Source organism: Arctopsyche grandis, chromosome 10 (assembly GCF_051622035.1).
Source record: "Arctopsyche grandis isolate Sample6627 chromosome 10, ASM5162203v2, whole genome shotgun sequence".
NCBI lineage: Eukaryota > Metazoa > Arthropoda > Insecta > Trichoptera > Hydropsychidae > Arctopsyche > Arctopsyche grandis.
The window spans coordinates 22,654,769-22,671,351 of NC_135364.1; the positions used below are offsets into that span (position 1 = coordinate 22,654,769).

Sequence of the window (16,583 nt, forward strand, 5' to 3'; positions counted from 1 at the left end):
TTTTATATAACATTGCGAGACAAAATATTTCAATTCGTCATGGGGTACGGAAAATTGTTATTATGTTGATAAAAGGAAATTGCTCGCTTATATGAAAAGCATAATAGTTTAAGAAAATTTAGCCTAAAAATAATTGTGTTGTGGAAATTGTAAATATACAAACGTGTGGTCTGCCCAGGTTAATTACCACCCCCAAGTGGAATAAAATATCATTAAATATTCAAATATAGTCCGTTCGGGAGCGGCAAGCCGAAATGTTAATACAATTATCGGAAATACGTATTGGAGCAAATATTTTGTATGCACATATGATTAAGCGGGTACCATTTTCACTTCATTTGAATTTTAATTATATATATTGATGCTTCATTTGTTTTATTTTCTTAGTAAAAGTAAATCAGTTTGACGGGTGAGTGTTTTAAATTTGTTCAATTGTATATATGTAGAATAGATTTCTTTATCGTTTTTAATTAAAACTGGCCGGCATTGCTCGGGCGTTGGAAATTGAAAGTTCCTTAAAAGGGTTTAGATCTTTTTTTAAACCAATATGCGGTGATTGATTTAAAGTAAAATGAAAGTACATCATATATGTTGATGTTAAGTTGAAAACTGCGGATTTGTATAGGGAAAAAACATGTACATATGTATATTATGTATATATCAAGGTATGTAAATACATATGTATATATTGGAACATTAATTTTCATACAAATATATGTCCATATATAATACTTAAGAGAAGTATAAAAATATCTATTAAATGTCGTTTGTTTCTTTGTTTTAAATTATTTAATTTCAATTTTCATGTATGCATTAAATTGTTTATTTTTTTATATAAAGTTTTATTTTTATTAAAAAATGCATGAAAACTTTATTAGTAGTGTTGCAAAGTAATTGTTTCAATTCTCATATATGTATATATATTTTTAAATCTCTTGTATTGTAGACGTTAACTTTAAACTAGCGCTCGCATATCGACCAAGGAAATGTCGTACAAAACTTGAATTTTCCCATAAAACGAGCTGTATTGTTAAAACTTTTAGTCATTTAAGCACTTAAACAAACTTTAAAAAAGGTGAAAGACGTTTAATAATCCCAATCTTACGGTTCGTTCTACGGAAAAATCAATGAACTTCGCTAAGTTTTATACTTTTTCAGTTTTCAAATTCAATATACATGCATACATAGTTGAATTTAATGATAAATTTAGTAGATTCAGAATATATTAACATTTCGCATAAAAAAAAATAAAACTTTCTAACTTGTAATACAATATGTTTGTAATACGGACCATTTTCATTTCAAATACTTTCAGAAAATAACAGATGTCGCTTTCGTGCTAAATTTACATTTGAGTAGCATCTTGAGCTGAGATATACACATGTAGTAGTATGTGCTCCAGCTTGGAAAATTTGGGCTTATTGTGTCAAAAGATCAAAGAAGGTTACCCTCGTATTATATATGTATGTATGTATACGTATGTGAGAGGTTGGTTTGTATAGTTTGACGTAATTTAGAGCTTCTCTTTATAGGAGTAATTGTTGAATTTTCAACAAACTTTAAAAAGTTTCAACATATATAACTTTGCTGCTGATGCCGAAAAGGGAAAAAGTTATTTTCCTTTTCATTTTGAAGTTTATTGAAAGAAATTATATAAAAGGACGGTGAATCAACAATAAATCAGGATTGATATAATATACTTTAACACCATATTATAGTGTCTTATTTCCAAAAATATGTATATGCATATTGCAAATTTTTAAAAAACATAATTTTTCCTGCATTTTCTTTTATTACTTTAATACATCTATTTTTGTAAAAAAAAATGAAAATGTAAAATAGATATACTACATAGCTATTATATGTATATTCAATGGACTTAACCGTCATGAGTCATTTTTAGATATCCGCAATTTTACAATACATACATATAAGGCAAACTTGCAATATTTAATCACAGTAAACAATAGGGTATTGTTGCCTACTTTTTTAATATATTATAGTATACAAAAAAAGGTTTAATTAAATATTGAATTCAAATGAATAAAACAAGAGGGGCAGATATTGCTTTTCGTCCAAATTTTACCGGTTGCTTTAGGAGTTTTCGAATACATATTTAAATTTGATACTAAAATTCGAGTTCTGTTTTGGGCAATTCTCATCCATCTCAACCCACACATTTTTCTAATTTCATCCGCCCTACGGCCTTCCGTTCACCCCTTTACACTCTTTCGGGTTCCATTCCAGTATTTTTTCATCCATATATCGTTTGTTCTTCTAACTACGTGACCCACCCACTGCCATTTCAATCTCATCACTCTCTACACTATATCAACTACCCTTATTGTCATACTTCTCACCCACGTATTCCGTTTCGTATCTCTCCTCGTTATGTCGAGCAAACGGCGTTCCACACTTCTATGAGTGCATTGGGCTTTGTGTAGAATTTTGGCGTTCAATGTCCAAGTTTCACATCCATACGTCATCACTGGCAAAACACATTGATCGAAGATCTTTTGCTTCAGGGGAATTATCATTTTTGAATTAAAAATTACGTACCCAAATGCGCTCCATTCTATGTACTTGTACTTGTATGCTCATTATTTTTAATCGTACTTTTTTATTTTATATAAGAAAAATAATACAAAAAATCAATACTGAAATATAAACAGTAAAAATTTTAAACAAAAATAAAGTACTTAAATATAATAATAGACGTATGAAAACACCACTCACGAGCTCCAAGTGGCTTATGTTTATATTATTAGCCAGCATTATAGTAGCTCGGTGGTTACGTTATTACCAACCACCGACAGGTTCCAAGTTCAAGGCCTGGTTTGACTTCGATTGAAAATAATTTATTTTGGGTATTTAATTCAAACTTAAATATTTGTCACTCCAAGTTTATCGTTTCCTATCAGAGTTTGTAAATTTATCTGATTTCATTGTTGAAACAGTTCCTCAACAAATAGGAAAACTAGCCTACCTACTATTAGAATATAATTTCTTATATGTATGTATATAAATCTAAAACGGCGTCTGTAATTCGTTTCCGATTGGCTGGATTGGTCAAAGAAGTTTGTAATTGGTCGGTCGTGAAATAATATTATTATATTTCGATTCAAATAAATTTAGCACCACTAGTAATCTAAAAATTTGTTTATTTACAAATTAAAAAAAAAATATATATTTTGAGAATATCTGCAGTGCCGCTTTTCAGACTTGGATATTTATCCCTCCAAATTGATAGTTTCCTATCAGAGTTTGGGAAGGGAAAGCCGATTTTGCAGGAATCGTTTCAATGAAAATCAGAAAAATTGGGAAACTCTGATAGGAAACGACGGACCTGGTCACAAACCATGGTCTGGCTAGCGGTAGGGTTTCTGGACTCAACCCGGCCGGGTAATTACTTAAAGCCCGGATTCGGGATCCGGGCATTTAAAATTTCGAGTATTAACGTAAAAATTCAAAGTGATTTTCAGTCAATACATGGAAAATATCCAAATATGCATGTGTTATTTATAGATTCTGCGTGTACATGATTCATTTATGACCTTATTTGTTTGAGAACTTGATTTTACGACTTGTGAAGTTGTGAAAACCGAGAACAATGGAACGGATTTTGCAAATACTGAAAATAAATACCGAAAATGATACTGAAATTTGGATAAATTTAGAATTTCACCCATATACAGTGTATATATTTTTAGAATTTTGTCATAGACTTCTCTAAGACTTCAGAGTGTAAATATCGTTTCAATATTATCAGCATAATCATCATAACTGATTTCGTTAGCGTTAAGTACTTAATTTTAATTATTTCTTGTAATTCTCTCAAAAAATCAGTTTTATTCTTGACTGAATATACATATGTATGTAAGTATAGTTTTCACGATATTTTTCGGAAAACTACGAAATTCTATAATAATAATGATAGTAATAAAGGGAGACAAAATCACATATTTGCTAAATGTGCCGATAATATTGGTTTACGTTTGCTGACATTTAATTGTTTTAAGAATATTAATATTTGCCTGTATTTATTTGTTAATTAATTTCAACTTCAGTAAACAAATAGCCTGATTAAAATATGTTATTAATTTTTATAACATATTTCATTTTATTTCACTGTCGACGTTTCACATTACTTTACATAAAATATATTATATATATTTAGTTATTGAAAAATGTTTTGAATTTATAGAACAACCGATTTTTTTTAGTCGAGTCCAAAATTATATAATGAAAAAAAATAAAAAAATAAATGGAATTTGAATTTAAAATCTGAAAGTTTTTGATTTTGATTTTGGACCTACATATGTACATATATCCGAACCGGACCCGTCGGGTTTTCAAAATATTGGACCCGGATCCGTCGGAAAACATCCGTTCCGTTTTAAAACCCGGGTTTTCAGAAACCCTAGCCAGCAGCAACCAGTTTGACTCCAACTCATAACCACATTGGCCATAGCAGGTTATGCTAACCACTAGTCGATGCTGCTGGTTATATACGTAGATATGTACCTATACATTTATTTATTTATTTATTTTATTTTTACATACATATTTTTCACATACATATATACAAATATACCAGGAAGGCTTAACAGGTAAACCCCAAATGCGCCTTCCTGGTCCACATAATTATTACATAGATACATGTAAATCTAAATATCTGACATCTATGGTCAGTATACATATATTGCAAACATCGTATTAATACGATAAATAACGATGAATAACTTTCATGTAACAATACGAATTTTATATTCGATAAACAACCACAGAGACATCTATGGTGAGCAATGTGGCGAACCCTAAGATATAACAATAACTAAGGGTTCGCAACAGAAAATTGGGAAGGAAACGCCAATTTTACAGGAATCGTTTCAATGAAAATCAGAAAAATTGGCAAATTCTGATAAGAAACGATCGACCTAGACAAATCAAGGTCTGGCCAACAGCGAGTCTTAGCGGGGAATCGAACTCGTAACATCGAGTACGAAATAATTCAACATTCACCACTAGACCACGCTGCTGGTTAATACATAGATGAGAGTGTTGAAGAGGTCTTCAACAAATTCGAAAGCGATGTGTGTGTGTGTGTGTGCGTGTGCGTGTGTATATTTCACAGCTCGGAAAACTGTCAGCGTCGGATTTTCCCGAGCGCTCGCTCCGCGTACAGTCAGCCGTGCGTGCGGTCGGAAAATGTTGCTCATCGCTGACCCGTAATGTTGTTGTGAGTGTCAAAAGCTCCCAGTGCGAGAGTGGTTTGGCACGCGCGCCTCCCGGTAAGCGTCACTGATCTCGTCCCGTTCCGCGCGCACCGAATTTAGAGAGGGAGAGCGGCTTATCTGGCGCCCAACGACGCCAGACGACGCCGGACGTCTGCGCGAGACGCCTGTGCCCTCGTCAGCGACGCGGACGGGGGGGCTCCGCCCCTAGGGGGCCCACGGACGACCCTTAAACCCACCCCAAAGCCCCCCACAAACCCCCCCACCCGCCCTCCCGAAGACCGGTGGCCGTTGTTCCTCCGTCCGGAACTGCATGGTGAGTGATAAATAATCGGACACGTGCATCGACGACGGCTTGCACTCATGTATGTACTTGTTCGTGTGCTTGACGTGTATTGCGTTAACCCTTTCTATGCAGACAATGAATGCGCGAGACCGGAAAGGACGGACGGCCCTTCCGTATTTTTTATTTCGAATTAAGACCGTCGGTGCTTTTGTGCCCGTGCGCCAAAAGTTTTCGACGTTTAATAATGGCGTGTGCTAAACTTTTGTTTTGATTTAAATAATTCTCGTTGATGCGTTGGGCTTCGATTACGGTTACGAGTTAGCAATTTATTACGGAGCTTTGTGATTGATCGTTGTGTTAATTTTATGCCAGATGTTAACGGGTGGTGATGTATTTTTCCGTTTGTTTTTCATAGTTTAATCTCGTTGTAATGAACTTTTAGGGACTCGGTGGATTGCTTTATGCACTTGTATTTCGTATTGTTTATGGCGCAATTTCACCGTATTGAAAAATTTGTTCGAGACGATGGATGAAAATGTTGTGGGAAAGTTTTTTTTATATTTTTTATATTATTATCTATTGACATAATAGATGTGTCACCGTATATTAAAATTGCAATGTTTTTAATATCGGTTTTTCGAATTAATACAGTTTATGTACATATGTGTGTGCATCTTGATAATAACAAATACGAAATACAGTTTTCACAATCACATTGAAATTTTATAAACTATCTCATGATTCTCTAGATTCTACATATACATATGTACATACATAGATCGGTTTATTTTGTTCTTTTTCTCAGTATTCACGAGTCCGACTAATTCAGCCAGTAATAATTAATTAATTGGTATTAATATGACAATTAATTTTATTTTATCTGTGTATGCACACACACACACACACACACACACATATATATATATATATATATATAATCAATTTTAATATGGTGAAATTTTTTCGTAGAAACTGTATGTATGTATATAATTAATGGATTGGGTTTTATTGAAGGTTGAAAAAATTTGCATATAAATATGAGGTTGCATTAAATTAATGATAGGTTTCGTAATGTGAAAAGTTATCTTGTTTGTGTAATTTTGAAGAAATTTTGGTGCTGTTGACCTTATCAAAATTTTGAATAATGAAACTGTGGCAGTTTAAAGCGGTAGGGGTGGGCAGGGGAAGGTTGAACGGGAAGGATGAGGGTGAGTGCCACAAACCGCCAATTAGGAAACGCTAATTTAGGAAAGTCGTCAAAGGTTAATAATGTATACATGTACACTGTTCGTATATAGGCTGAAACCTGTGGATTCTGTTGCGTTTTCACCACAAAGAAAAACTTCAACGAAGTTCGAATCAAAAGAAAGTTTTCGTTTCTTCTTTTGCATATTTGATAGGCGTTGAAGGGTTAAAAAATTCTAATGAGTTTTATAAAAATAAATAAATTATGCATTGAAATATTGGCTGTATGTATTCGTCCAAGGTTGTGATAATATTCTAAATTATTGAACGACTTCTTGAGGTGTTTTTATCCACCTATGCAATGGTGGTTAAATAGAGTCGTCATTAAATAAATATATGTCTGTACATACAATGTTAATCGAACGTTCTTTGTTGAAATTTCCGCACGAAAAAGTCCGGAAAGTCGACCACACTTTATTCGATATATGTATTTTTGAATTCGGGATAATGTTTTATTATTCGCCAGGTCAACGGAACGTAAGCTGCGAATTGTGACACCTGTCGCAATTCGAAGCCACGACGGATTTCCCAACTTTCCCGCGGTGAAAATCGATCTGTCGAAGCATCAAAAATTTATCGACGAAAATAATATGTGTGTATATCGTCTATGTGCCGTCCGTACTTGAAGTGCAATTTCACAGTATATACATACTCTGCAATATAATTTTGCACGCTAGAACAATAAGCACGTACATATGTATGTATGTACGTACATATTTATGTACATACACATGGGATATTCCTTTGTGTACTTTAGTGTTGGCAACGTAATGCAATAAGCTTTGATCGACGGGTGCATTAGATACGTTTTTCCCACAAACACCTATATAATATTTTACGTATAAATGTGCATTAACTGCTATATATATATATATATATATATTGTATATACTGTATGGATTTTTATAATACTGCACTTTTCTCATTCTTTTTTCTAAGTGGAAAGGTTGCTGGTAGTATTGAACCGTTTATTTTGAGATTTATTAGCATGTATTTATGTACTTATGTATATATGTACGTTATGCAACATATTATTCATTTATAATTAGTGTGAAAATGCTAATTGTTCATGCCAGAATGATATATCAAGTGAAGTACAGCAAGGTCAATGTCTTATCTTCTCTTAGATCATGTTTCATATTTAAATACATATGTATGTGCATATTTTTTTAGATACTTCTCGCTGCAATGTCTATCCAATTATATTTTCAAATTAGACGGTAAAATTTGACAGAGGTCATCGATCATTTCAATTGTAAAATATTGTATTATTTTTTGAGTTTATTAATTTTCGAATACAATAGGGATTACACCACTCCCTTTTTATTATTTTTTATCCGCCTTTCATTTGTAGACATCCGTATTTTGAATCTGACAGGTACTGCTTATGACGGGAAAAAGTTTCAGTGAATAATTTGAACCAGAGTATAACATGTGTATTATATAATATCACGTTGCCAAGATCAAATAATACATACTAGATATGTATATTAATATATATATATATATATATATATATATATATATATATATATATATATATATATATATATATATATAGTATATATATATATATATATATATATATATATATACATATATATATATATATATATATATATATATATATATATATATATATATATATATATATATATATTTATAAATATTTTATTTAGGGGTTGTCGGGCGCATTTGCAAGTTATCAAATTACCAAATAATGAAATCCAATCCAATCCATTGATATGTACCGAATGTATTTATGTATGTAGTTATTATACAACGGATGGGCTAAAAGTATCATCTTACAGATGACTTGATACTTGATATACATATATGTATGCATGTATGTATGTTCATATGTATATAATAGTTTAATTAAAAGGTCCAAAAGTTATCAATGAAACAAAAACTCCTCCGCTCGGAAAGACCCCCCACGTGTTATGCTCAAGCTATGAATTTAAGCAATTTTCATTTTAATTCAGGAGAGTGTGTACATTTTCCGGGGCACACACATACACACAGACGTACATGTATGTGTTTTTGTAACAGGTGCTTTGTATGTAGTGCAAAATTAAAACTGTATCTTTTGATAATTAAATGAAAACACACAGTGCTTTCCGTACGCCCACTTGCACCGAGATGGAAGCTCGCCAAATGATACACTTTTTATTTTATTACTACAATTATATTATTATGATACAATATGTGATTCGCAGATTTCAAGATGTGATTGTTGTTTGTATGTGTTGATTGTAGTTGTTTTTTTTTTTTTTTTAATTTTAACTTTTAATATAACGTTTGCGGTGATGCTTTACTGTTAGCGGTTTGGAATATCTGGAAGTTGCCAAATTTTATCGCTTCGGCGACTCTGCGGTGTGAATGTTTAAATATTTGCGGTTTCGAATGGTTTTTTATCGATGTTAAAAATTCTATGACGTTTTCTTTGTATAGAAAACTATTGAAAGAGTACGTTTGTTTCAGTTTAATATATATTAATTGGAGAGCAACGGACTGGAGAGGATTAGACGCGTGTGTCTACATAAATGTTGGGTTCACTTTGTTGAACTTATCCATTGGGATCAAGGGATCTTCTGAACTTCGTCTTGTTTGTTGTTGTAATAATGTAGAGCTTTAAGAGCGAATTTCTGGACATGTTTGCGATATGACGGTCTCTTGGTGGTTTCGCAAAGGCAAACGTCTTTGGTGTCAATCACGACATATTAATCACTATGGGGATAGTGGAAGTTTAGCAATCATGTTGTCTGGAGTTGAATGTATGTAATAATATGGGACAGTTTGTCATTTATTTTTATGCAGTGTTGAGTTTATGGGAAAAATAAACGTATTGAATATCGCCGACGGAATATATGAGGTCATAAAATAAATAAATAGACTGAGAGAGAAATTTAATCCAGTGGAAGAAAAGGCACACTTGTTGATAATAGGGGTGTTTTTCCCCCCCGAATACGGTATAAAATCTAAAAACGCGTGTGTGTGTGTTTTGATTTATAGGTGTAGAGATAAAATTTAATATGAAAATTTACGATGAAATGTTATAGGTGTATTTCGTTTTTTATTGTTTTTGAAAATAATTAGTTTTTTCAACTGAAAATGCTTCACATTTGATATAGGGTGCAATGCAATAAAGGATTTTTCGTGATCTTGGTAAGGTTTAAAGTATGTATACATATGTACATGCATAGATATATGTATTAATCTATCAAGTCGAAATTATTCGATAAGAGGCATTACTTAATTGTTCTAATTTCACTGTTTTTATTTTTTTCGATTAGAAATTGATTCATTTTAGGATTGAGTTATTTTTAATTTTATTTTTATCCCAGAATCCCAATAACATAAATACAAATATACATACATTTATTTAATATTTTATTTTAAGGTTTAATTGACTTTTTACCATAAAATTTAAAATCTTACGACTGATTATTCCTTTTTAAATTGAATTTTTTTTCTAGACTATAAGAACGCAGAAATATCGCTTATTAAATTTGATTGAGTTTTTAATTAAAATCCTCCTATATTTTAGATAACTGGAAACATCACGGGAAAAATAAAAATAAATCAAATCTCGTTAGGCAAGATTTTTCATGCAAAACGGATTTATTTTGGAGTTAAGCCGATATTTTTTGTCGTTAAAAAGTTAAACTCTTTTTTGGATATATAGGTTTTCTATGGAACTTTCCAGTTAAATATTGCTGTGAATAATGAGAGACAACCCTTATTTTTTTTCGAATACAACATTATTATTATTATATTTCTTTATATAATACTTTGTACTTTCGTTCAACATTTTTGTTATATTATATCAAAATATACATATGTATACAAGTAAGTAAAAATTGTTTACATATTTATAAACACACAATTTCAAAGTAATCAAGGGAATGCTCCTAATTGCAAGGTTCGTTGTACGTAATTGCGAGACCAGAGGGCAATCGCTTTTGCGCAAAGGCGACCCTAGTTAGCGATGATAAATTTCGACGGTTTAATTAGGCTACAGATCTAATCGTCAATTTTACACAAACAAGCACTTAGTCATTTTTCGACACTTCGCACGACGTTACAAACGTGTAATGTTAGAAATCGTACAAATTTTCAAGGAAAACTGTATTATAAATGTCGAATTTTCCTTTTGTCGGTTTGAATATTTTATATGCACATATGTATGTATGTATGTATATAAAGCTTAAAATTGACAGTAGGAACGACGAACATCCTGTCGCCATTTAATAATTCAAACTGCGGAACATGCGTATATTTTATTATCGGTGTTTATGACTATCTATGTTCGAATTATTCATACAATGTGGGAAAACGCCAACAGTCGAATGCATTAGTCGCGCAAAGTCGCACGCCATTTTGGGCTTTATCGGGTGAGAAAACAAGGGATTTAATCGATTGCCGATCCGTTTAGAAGTCACGTTCACCGGAGCGTGGAAAGAAAAGTTTACTTTATTCGGGGAAAATTTAAAAAAAGAATTTCGCGCGCTTTGTGCGTCGTTATTGCCTCGTTCGTTCGCGATTGACAGGCAGGATAATTAAATTTTATTTGTTTATTGAAAATTTAATATTTGAATCGTTTCTTTTTACGGCAATCTAAATGTCAGGCATGTCTACTGTGGATATTGCCTATTATATGTACTTATTTGAATATATATGTATATATAAATGAACGTTTTTTTGTACATATTTTTAGATGTTTATTTATTTGTTCAATTTAGGACTATTAAATTCGGCATTTTATATTATGTTATGTAGACCTAACTTATGTAGACCTTATATTACGAAAATATCGATTTGTACTAAGTTCAATTTTCGAGTTTCCCCCGCTCAAGAAATGCCGAGCATTAACTCTTTATATACAAATGTTTGCAAGACGTTTACCGTTATTAATATTCCCACTTTTCAACTTCAAATTTGATGATTCAAATCGATTCGAATCATCAAATTTGATATACCTATACGATCTTTTAGTTCATATATATGTAGATTTATTATTATTATTATTTTTTTACATACATAGATATGTATATATCGATAAGGCCCTAAAAGTTAGACCCCAATGCGCCTTCCTAGACAATTTTAAAAACGTTGCAGCATTTTTATTACATAAATCGCTGTATTTCGAATGGCCAAAGAACACGAAATTTACAATTAATTAAGCAATGAATTAATCCATAGATACATCTATGGATTTAGACTTGTATTATATATAAATTTTTACATATTGTACATAAATCAAATTCCGATATTGTGACTGCGGGTAGGATGATTTTTGCCAATTTGATGGAGGAACAGTTTCAACAATGAAATCAGATAAATTGGCAAACTCTGATAAGAAACAATCGATTTAGAGTCATGAATATCCAAGTCTGACCAGAAGCATTGAAGATAAGCATGGGATCGAACCCGGTAACCTCTCGGTGCTAAATATTATATAAACGCAACGCAATGGCTATATAGAATTTTCAGACGGGATTTTGAGTTCTTACAAGGCTTTTTTCAGAAAAATAAGAGATAATCAAATTAATAAAGAAATAAATAAACTAAGAATAAGAGATATTAAATCTAATATACAATTTCGAAAGAGACGTTGTATGTAACTAACTGAAAAACAAATGAGTATTCAAATAAATTTAAATGAAATAAAACTGTTCAAATAAATTTAATAAAATGTTTACTATTAGATTGGCCATGTTTAAGCGGTTTATATTAAAAATACCGAGCGAAGCCGGGTAAAAACACTAGTATGTTATATAGTTAGAACTAATAGGAATAAAAGGTTTTTTTCCAATACATGTGTTTGTTTGTTGGCTATTCAAATCTTCGATCAATGAGAATCAAATTTGGTATACTATCTGATGATAGTCTAGGTAGCTTGTTCTTATGATAGCTTGGCCGTATTCTACAAAACTTGAAAAAGTCATACTTTGTTTGCAAGTTTCCCGCGATTTTCATTTGCCTAAGCTATGCCAGGTATTTCATATAAATTTTAATATGCGTGTATGTATGCGTTTCGCACCACGCGTACAAATACCCAGGTTAATTTATGCATTGAAATATTAGCAATGCCGAGTCGGTTCGTTGTACACGGAAATATTTATAACCGGAAAGTTTAGCAAGATTTAATTTAGACGGCTCTCTCGCGTCTCTTAGATGCGAGCTTACTACTACGGAGTTTAAATAGAAATTTATACGATCGCGGGAAAATTTATTTACGTCTCTCGTCGATATAATTGCAGATGGAGAAGAAAGTGTTGTATTGTTGTTTGGGTGTCTTCTTTTTTTTGTGGGATTCGACCGGTGCTTGCGTGGGCCCCGTAACACAAATCAAAGACTCGTGAAAGCACGGAAATATGTTAGTGCTAAATAGCTGTGAGATTGCTGTGTCAATTTGGAAAACGCGTTCAGTCGGCGGATGCGAACCTTTTTTGCACTCGAGGAAAATCTTATATATATATTTCGATGGTGCATTTTCTCTTGGAACTTGGGATGATAGACTTGGTAGGTTTTTTTGAAAGGTTTTCTTATGTAAAATTGCAACAAATTAAATGGTCAATTTTTTTCAATAAACGGCCAGTAATTTTCATGAAAATTTAATGATAATCCTGTACTTTAAGGATTGTACTTTAAGTATTTTTTGACAAACAGACAATAGTCAAGCAGTCAGTGACCGATAATTTATTTATTTTATTTGTTTAAGTTAGGACCATTGTGGCATTACAGGAATCCATAATGCACTACAATGGTCAAAAAAAAAATACAGGGAGATGAAAAATAAAAAAAATATACATACATATACACAAACAAATATATATTTATACATTATCATAAAAAACTAAAGCATTATGATAGTAGCAGATAAAATAAAAATTTCAGTAATAAAATACAAAGTAGGGAATGTCTTGCACCTACAGCCGGTACCAATAAATAAGAACCAGCCGTAAGTACAAAACATCCCTGCGAGGCCTAAATGAAAGAGAGAAGATCAATCAACCACATTAAATTATGAAAATAAGGATGAGCGCAGGCTACCAGACAGATAGGTTAAGATAATCTACGCTCACTAAGGTGGAAAATATCACGTTCAGGCTCAGCAGCAACGATTTAATTGAGAAGGATAGCTCTTAATAGGAATCTGAATTGGAGGCATATAATAAAATGACTAACTGACCAAATCAAATGAAGTTACCAAATAAATACAGGCCGTGAAAAAGTAGATATATTGCTAGTAGGAAAGATCAGTGTTTTCGTGTCTGCGAAGCTAAATTTTTTGGAAATTGATCTTTGTTTGTAAGGTTTGAAATGTTGTCTATCTGTAAATGATTAAAAATATATTGTTAATTTAAAATAATATGTAATTTTTATAATATAATTCATTTCTATGCGGCTTAAAATTACTTTATTTATTTATTTATACTTGGGAAAGGTGGCATAGCTAATGGAGCCAATTTTATATTTTCCCAAGATGCCATTATCGGTTTTGTCCGAGAGCGACATCTATGGTATTAAACTTGTACACTTACAAATTTTTGAAATCATATTCAAATATGATGTTAGGATGGTTTTTGCAAATTTGATAAGGAACCGTTTCAATAATGAACTCAAATAAATTGGCAAACTCTGATAGGAAAAGATCGACTTGCAAATATTCAAGTCTGACCAGCAGCATTTAGGATTATACTCGGAATAAATTCTTTTCAATCGAAGTCAGCTCACGGGATAGAACTCGGCAACCTCTCGGTGGTTAGTTATGCTGCTGGCTAAAATTAATTTTCTCTGAATATTTGTTATTTTGAAAATCTTCTTCCATTAATTGAAACATACGGTAAAATATGAAAAACAGCAGCAATCATTATTTTTATATCTCATTACTGATTACTCGACCGAGTGGGAAATTTTTATTTCTGTCTGTTCCTTCACATTTGACATCACAATTTATTAACATCTGAATAATATTCCTTCTCTTTATTTTCGCCGTCTCTTTATATTTTCTACTACTTGTAACTTTTCTTGTTAGTTTTACTTTATCTATGTACGCAGTAATAATATATGTATGCATGAAATTTTGTGGTCATGTTCATTAATTGTTTACGAATAATTCTTGCAAAGGTTGACAATCTGGTCTAAAATAGTAATTAAATCAATGTCTTCCGAATTTAGAAACTCCATCAGTATTCGCAAAATGCATTTAAATAAATCAAAACAGTTAGCATTGAATAAATTTGACTACATTTTCAGCATTGAGATATGACTAGTTGATTTTAAATATTCAAATTAAATATACGATATACAAAAATGGTACATTTTCCACTTCAAAAACATGTATACGTTACATTTTAGTACCTAATATTACGTTCAAAATGCAATTAAGTAATCTGTCATGTACAAGCTTTTCAGAAAATGACGTTTTGATGATATTCAATAAATTTAGTCTATTAACAAAAATTGAATTTTTTTTTATCGAGCCCTGTTTAAAGCATTCCCCAATGAAATTATAAATCTATGTGTACATATTTCTATGTATGTATAATACGTTGACGGGTGTATTATATAAAATTATCATATTTAATCCATTCTAATAGTGCTCGGTGATTTTTTGATAAAGGATTTTTTTTATGATAATTCATCCGGAATCCAAATGCGGACGAACTCCATTAATCCCCATTATTACGGATGGTGGAATCATCATCCGGATTTTGTAATAATCCGCGTAAAACCATCCCGGTAAAGACGGAGATTTATTTATTATACACATGGAAGAAAAATGTAATGCAGCAAAATGAACAAAATATGACGACCGACTGGCGTGCTTATTTTTTATATGTTTGTAAAATCGTGATATTATTATATTGCTAATTTGTTGAATGGCCTTCGTGTTAAACGGTGTGATTGGTTATTTTAATTATTGAAGTTGTATCGGAACTAGTTATAGATGTGCTAATTTTGCAATGCAAAACCAGTAAATTTTCTAGGTTGGTGTTGTTGATTTTTTATTAAATTTAATATTGCATTATTTGGTTCAGTAAATTCTATATATCTAAGCGCAAACTTCTTGAATGAATTCAAATTTATAAATATATTATACATACATGTGTGGGATTTTAGGCATATTTGATATTACTGAGAATATTGAATACATGTTTATAATTTTAAACAAGATATTACAATCAGCAGTCGAATACATTAAAGCCGTAGCGAATGGTTATGGAAAATTTCTTGAATAATTATTATTGAATAATTTGCAAAATTCTTTAATATTACGAAATTATTATATTTATTTATTGGTATGTATTGTATTTAAAGAGTGTCTGTTTTTTCAAAATTTTAATGTCCTCTATTTATAATAACAACGATGGTAAATTAATTGATAATAATACCGAATAATGCCTGGCATTGCTTGGATGGGTAAAAATTGGAAAAACGGAGTTAAAGTTTTATACTCCACGGCTTTAGTGATCCTAAATCCTAAGTTGAAAACTGAAATGTATTAATATAATATTACATATCAGATTACTAGTTGGCGTTACTTATGTGGGTGGATGAAAATTAAACAAAAATCTTTTCAAAGGGATCAGATCCCTTTACGGTCTATGTATGTAAGTTAAAATACCATGAAATATATAATAGTTGGTATGAGATATAATCTAATTTAATGGTCGTATATATTTATACAGGTATTAAATTGTTTTTCATTGTCGAATGAGTTTATGCTTTTGAAAATCCAATGGGTTATAAAAATATAGCGGACACTTTTATTCGTGTGGTTTTAATTAACTATCGTAAAATTTCAA

The 16,583-nt window shown here is 31.4% G+C and overlaps 1 protein-coding gene across 5 annotated transcripts in view; it reads left to right on the top strand.

Moving 5' to 3' along the window:
• The first annotated feature begins 5,356 nt into the window (after positions 1-5,356).
• Positions 5,357-16,583, top strand: part of LOC143918344 (potassium voltage-gated channel subfamily KQT member 1-like) — a 275,499-nt gene continuing 264,272 nt past the window's right edge. For 4 of the 5 annotated variants that reach the window (XM_077440195.1, XM_077440196.1, XM_077440197.1 and 1 more), the window contains exon 1: positions 5,373-5,550. The gene's annotated coding sequence lies outside the window, so the exon portion shown is untranslated. Of the gene's footprint in view, positions 5,551-16,583 lie in introns of all 5 variants that reach the window. The other variant, XM_077440193.1, reaches the window with a different exon arrangement.